The following is a 6977-nucleotide window of genomic DNA, read 5'->3' as shown; positions in this document are numbered from 1 at the left end:
CTAACATAGAACATTATTGGTGGTTTATAGCAAAAAGGAATTTAAAAATACCTCCCAATTTTAGTTGTTAAAACAGGAGATTAGTAAGGGCTTGGATTGATAAATGAGGCTGGTAAAATTATCAGGTGGCTGCTGCCCCAAGTTTATCAGCCAAAGTCCTGTATAATGCTGGCTTGTTTAATCTTGATTAAATTGTTTGAGAATTTGTAAAAAAAAAAAAAAAAAAACAAAACAAAACAAAACAAAAAAAACATCTCTGAGTCAAGCCGCCGAGCTGTTGTGTATCTGTGTTTGTGTTGCAGTACGCAGGAAGAGCACACCCAATGTGGGGGCAAGGAGAGCATCAGGACAAGCATGCACAGGGGCAGGGCTGGAATTGCCCCTGGAAATGCACAAGTCGGAGGCAGTGCTGTGGCCATGGGGAAGATAGGACCTCCTTGGCTTTACTGGCTAGTGTCCTGTCTGGGCCAAAACTCTTTCATTCATAACATCTGCTGTTCCTAAAATTCATTCTTCAATTTTACAGAACACAACTTGTACCAGACATAATAGGTTGGGTGTTTCATTCCCATATATCAATAGGAAGGAGACAAGCAAATGAAAATAAAAAACTATACAAGAAAAACTGCAGCTTCAGAACAAGAGCCCAGTTTATTTACTTTTTTTCCTCTTTCCCCAAAACAGCAAATCTGCCCAACTCCTTTTCAGATGCAAATGGATATGCCAATTTCTTTTTCACTTGAAAATGTCCTCTTTCCCTTATGAATGGGTCATTTTTTTTGGTATTTTTTCCATATGAATAATGCATTATCTCACTAAAGGTGTGCTATTTTCTCAAACCTGGAAGGATTTTGGCCCAGGCAGGACACTTTAGCTGGTAAAGCCTCAGGTAGAACCAAGGAGCTCCACCTCCCCCACCCCTAGGAATTTACCTGTGGCCCTATCTTCCCCACCCCTAAGAATTTGCCCCTGGCACCAAACAAGTGCCAATGGGCTACCTGTGCATCCTTAATGCCCCTTCAGCCTCCACCCCAAACCTAAGCTACATGTATGCCTTCACTCCCTGTGTCCCACAGAGAGATCACCAACCCGGGGGTGTCTCCCCACATTCTTAAAATAAAGGTCATTTATATTTCATACTTCTTATCTTTTCAGCCGCAGGACCCACAATTCTATCACAACCCACTAGTAGAATCTAATACTATAGTTTATCTTTGATTTCCACAACTCAAAACACATAAACTATCTACAGTCCCTAACTGTATTGTGCCACATTTCTTTGAGAAACTGTACTTAGCCCTTGAAAGCATCATATATCTATCTCTAATAAATTCTTCTTATGCCCCTTTTACTAATGTGACCTGAAATTTCAGTTTCTGTGATAGGAGTCAGGAAACCTGAATATTTTCCTTAAAAAGTTAGCTAAGTTTTTGTCAGCCTTTGGGACTCAGACACAGTCTGGTGACAGGTGCATCTATGTACACACACACATATATACACAATAACCATATGGTTTAAGGCAGCTGCATTAGTTAGAAATATTGTAGACAGACAGGGCTAGACCCTCAAATGAGCCAAGGCAGATGACCAGATATCTTCTGAGCCTGAAGGAGACAGACGTCTCCTGCTGTGGACCAGTACTCAAGACAAAAGACAAACCAAATACAGATAAGTTTGGGAAAGTTGTATCCTTGTTTTGCTGTTGTTTCAAAGAACAAGTTGTTTGATTCACTGATTCTTTTTATTGTATTTTAATACATTTTCATTGATTCCCACTCTAGTATTTATGATTTCTCTCCTTAATTTTGGATTTTACTTTAGTTGTTGTTTTTTCTCATGTATGTTACTGCTACAGGAAGCTGAGTTAAAAATATTTCAGGCAATAAGACAAGACTGGGTCCTCAAAAGAACCAATGCAGAAATTGAGAAAGGTTTTGATTTTAGAAGACATAAATACATCCTGATGTGGGCCAGATCTCAAAATAAAGCAACAAGCAAATAAACCCATATCCTAAGGATTGATATTCTAAATGATTCCCTATCACCCTGAAGAAGTCAGGAATCATCATTCCAAACCCCCTAGAGGAAGTCACCGCTATTAAGCAAGCCCTCTTACTACATGACTCGCTTTCCCATTTGTTCTTGATTTAATCAATTTTACCTAAGTAATTAATCTCATTGATTAACCATTGTTCTGTCACACTTAATGTCCACCCTGTGAGTTCCCAGGTTTTCCCCAACTTGAATATGATAGAATTGTGATGGCAGCTGAAAAGATAAGAAGTATGAAGTATAAATGACCTTTATTTTAAGAATGTGGGGAGAGACCCCCCCACCCGACCCCTTGGGGTGTGGCATCTCCCTGGGGTCGAAGATCTCTCCATGGGACACGTGGTGTGGAGGCATACATGTAGCTTAGGTTTGGGGTGGAGTCTGAAGGGAATTAGGGATACACAGGTAGTCAATTGGTATTCATTTGTTGCCAGAGCAAATCCTAGGGGTGGGGAAGATAGAGCTCCTTGATTTTGCCTCTAAGACTTTACTGGCTACAGTGTCCTGTCTGGGCCATAATCCTTTCAGAATGCATCAAACCTTATGGTTTTACACATTAAAGTCCGTAGAAAGATAGAGTCTTTGGCAACCAGCTTGGGATGTCTTCAGTCTCTCAGACAGAAGCTTTCTTTCTCTGAATAAACATATTCTGCCCTTAATTTTCATTATTCCTAAAATTTATTCTTTGACTTTAGAGAACTTGAACTCATATCAGACTGGCAATATCATTCCCCTATATCATTTGAAGAACTTCCACTGAGATCATCAGATGGGAGATAAGAGTTTGCTTTTGTTTCATAGACGGAATTGAGACTCATTCAGGTAAAAAATTTTTTATGCTTCCAATTTTCCTTTGTCTTTCCCCAATTGTTTATAATTATCTTGTCTCTTTTATATTTTTGTTAAAATGATGGTAAGTCTAAGTTTAAAATGGGAAAATTATAAAGTTATGATATTTCTTTAATGAGACATTTTATTATTTTCTTTTCTGTAGGTGTTGCATTTACATTAGTTGCTAAATTTACTGGTACTCCTTGCTTGACTGCATTTAAACAATAGCACTAAAGAGAATGATATTAGAATACCTTTAGCACATGTTAATATAAACTTAAGTAAAATGGGTCATCTTAAATAAAATCTAGTTCAGACTTAGAAAATATACATTTCTACAAGAAACACGGGACTCTCTTCACCATTTAAAAGGCATTATGCTGATGACCATTTTGTAAGATTTGGAGGCGAGATTTCACTGAGATAGACTGGCTCTGTTTCTCCTCTACATTATAGAGGAAATGGCAAACCAGTTCTGCTTTAGTTTTCTTTCTTTGGCTTTACTTATAATCATTTCCCTACTTTGTTCTTTCGTTATAGAGACATACAAAATCAGAAAGAACTCTAGACTGTTCCAACCTTTTCCTCCTAAATTAAGCCCATGGAAAATGAGCATTTGCTAACACTGAAGACAGGGAAATCATCTTAGATGAGAGACAAGTACCCCGTCTCTAGATCAGATGAGACACTTGGAGTTTTGCCCTTCTAGAAGAATACAAATAAAACCCTTTTCCCAGTTTGGTGTACTGAACACAGACTCCTCAATAGATTGAATCTGAGACACAGTGGAAAGAACTGACTTCTATGTGAAACCAGAAGGAGGTATTTTCAAAAGCATCACACTTAAGTGACCTAAACACATTTAAATTAAAGAGGCTCTCGAACATTTCAAATTGCAGACTTTAAAACATATATTGTAAATTTATAGAGCACTAGGTAATGATTTTGCTCAGGTTTTTAACTATCTCTTAGAACTTTGACACACAGGGCTTACTCTGCCAGCTAATTAATCACTCCTGTAGCAGCTGCCACTCTTAAAAGCAGAGGATAGGTTTCCACAGTATCTGTTTGATAAATCCCCACTGAAGCCAGTGGCCAATGGAATCCATAGAATGTTGACAAGAGAGCTAGATTCATTTCTGGAGACTGAACTCTGGTTATATGAGCCAATACAAACTGAGAAGAACTGAGGGGTCATAGCCAGGACACCCAAAATTTCTTCAGTAGATATTAGCTCCCTAACCACAAAAATCTTCACTGATCTATCATACTTATTTCTCTACTAGTGGAGTAGGAACACTCCCTAAGCTTTTCAGTGGATTTTCAGATCACGTAGTCTACTCCTCCCTTCAGATATTAAACTGAGGTAGCTTGCAACAATTGTTTACATGTCACAGAAACTAGCAGGGGAATGATTTTCCTGCATTAATTTGGAGCAAATAGTTAGCATTTTGTTTTCTGTGTGCCTATAAGACTGATGTGCTTTTGCTAACATATAAAATGTGATTGCTAGATAATTTATAAATTTAGCCTGTGAGCTTCAAATAGAAATTTAAATAAAATATGTCTTGTCCTGTTACTAGGAAAGGTTACCTAGGTAATTAAATGGAAGACCCAACTGTCTGGATACTTATTTATCCTAGTACATGGGGAAATCTTCAGTGAATTTTTTATCACTAGAGGAGAGTTACCTTAAAACCTGAGAAGCACTCCACTTCCAACTTTTTAACATATGTGCTCTTACAATGAATAAAAAGCTGTACTTTCTTATAAAGTTATGATTCCTTCTTTAAAGATTCCTGTCAAAGTAATTTATAAATGACATATGGAAACAAATTTGATGAGCTACCTGGGAAGATAAGATTGCATACCAGTCAAAAGTGCATAGACTCGTTGAATTTATCTTCTACTCTCCAGATGTCATCCACCTGTCTTGCAGTACAATCAACTGAAAGGATGCCTTGAGGACATTTATCAAATAGGAATAAGAAAAGGACACTTTAATTATCTCCTTTTTGCACAATTATGTAGCTCAATGTTATTGCATTAGAGGACTAGAGACATAGTTCCAGTTAAAAAAACAAAAAGTAATTCCATCCTTACATGTTCCTTTTTACAGTATAGACATGTGCAACTCAGTGCCAAAGCTCTTTACTCCTTTGGAGTGCATTCTTAAGTACTGGAAGATGTTCAACCCTTCCATATTGGAAAAGAGCTATTTTTTATTTCTTTACATGTGTGTGTGGTCTATGTACTCCCTAGAACCAAAATGGAATGGGGAGGGAAATATTAATGGTGATATTCTTTTACTACTAGAGATATACTGTAAGAAAGAGAAAAAATAGAATTTCTTCATGTTGAAATTTTTTTTATATTAAAAGATTTATTAGGCTCTTATTTAGGCTCCAGGAGTAATAATAATCCTTATGAGACTATTTCTATTCATAGGTCTCTTTCTCTCAGTGACTTAAACAATATTAGGCTACAACTAGGAAAATTTTCAAATGACACTTACAAGTACATTGAAGTCCTTAGAGGACTTACTTAGACCTGCAAGATAGGCTAGAAAGATATAATATTATTCATAAATCAAACATTTATTTCTAGTGAGAGATAAGCAGCACTACAAACTGTTATTACCTTTGGAAATATTGTCAGTTTAAATGGTTATAACGCAGACAGCAAGGGAACCACCAGTTCCCACTGGTGCACAAGCTGTTCCAACCCAAGACCCCACTGGCCTGATAACAAAACAGGAGATCGGAGTAGGAGACACTCAAGTGTGTGTTCTCCAAGGTCTAAGAAGTACAAAAACCAAGCCTTCTAGTTATTTTAAATTGTCAGCTATTTTTCAGGAGAAAGAGGAAAATCCTTCGCACTATTTACAACATTCATTAGAAGCACTAATAAAGCATATGTCCATGGATTCTAATTAAATAAGAGGACACATTTTGCTTAAAGACATGTTTAATACCCAGTCAACTCCAAATATTAGAAAAAAAGTTACAAAAATAGCCTTTGCTTCAGCTATTTCACTTGATTATTTAGTAAAAACTGTTTCCTTATTATTCTGTAATCAGGACTGGAAGGAAGAAAAACAGGGAAAACAAAGAGATCAAAGAATGACTGCCTTTTTGCGGCCTTAAAAACACAGACTTAAGTCTGATTCTCAGGGTTCCAAGAATAACTTGAAGGTTATACTAACCTGCTGTTGATGCCACAAACCAGGCCATTTTAAGAGAGACAATTTTAGTAGGACCCATAAGCCATGCCTTAACTGCAAAGATGACGCATGGAGGTCAGATTGCCCACTGTGGCCAAAACTCTAGAGTTCAGACCCATCCTATCTGCTGGCCCAGTAGGACTAAAGGGCCTCAGGGGGCTTGGCCACCTCTCTCTGGCCAAACTGTCATCTCTGCCTGTCATCTTTGTGGAGGAGCCCTGAGCAATCATGACAAGAGGTTAAAAACCATCCAATTGCTCGACATTGGCACATGTCTCTTTGTCCTTCTTCCTTCCAGACATTGTACCTCAATAGTCATCAAAACACGTGCTGTCGGGGGCTGGGGATTTAGCTCAGCGGCATAAGCACCTGCCTTGCAAGCAGGCGGTCGTGAGTTTGATCCCCGGTACCGATAAAAATGAAAAAAGACAAAAAAAAAAAAAAAAAAAAAAAAAAAACAAAACACGTGCTGTCTAAACTGTAATTGAGATAACTTTCTCTTCACTCATTCTTTTAGTTATGCCTAAAAGTCTTATTCCAATCCTGGAGAGATTTAATTCTGACTAAGTATTGTAGTGTGTATCCTGGTTCTCAACTAATCAAAATAATGCTGAGACTGTTTTTAACAAATACAGTATATATTGTTGTTCATACATAAAAACAAAGGGCTTTATTTGTCAAAATATTATAATATGATTCTCCTACATTATTAAATTTTGAGATATTTATAAATAAAGCTAGAAGGATTTATGACAAAATGTCTGAATCTATCAAAAAATGACCTAAGAACCAAAGGGTTACAATTCCTATAACTTTGAAACAGTTCCTAAACTTAACTGTTAGCTCTAATGCTCATGCTTTAATTATATAT

The sequence above is a fragment of the Cavia porcellus genome, unplaced genomic scaffold (assembly GCF_034190915.1).
Source record: "Cavia porcellus strain 051 isolate PalLab524CR breed Dunkin Hartley unplaced genomic scaffold, mCavPor4.1 scaffold_3, whole genome shotgun sequence".
In the NCBI taxonomy this organism is placed as follows: Eukaryota; Metazoa; Chordata; class Mammalia; order Rodentia; family Caviidae; genus Cavia; species Cavia porcellus.
The sequence above is the reverse complement of the archived record's forward strand: the minus strand, read 5'-3'. Positions refer to the sequence as shown.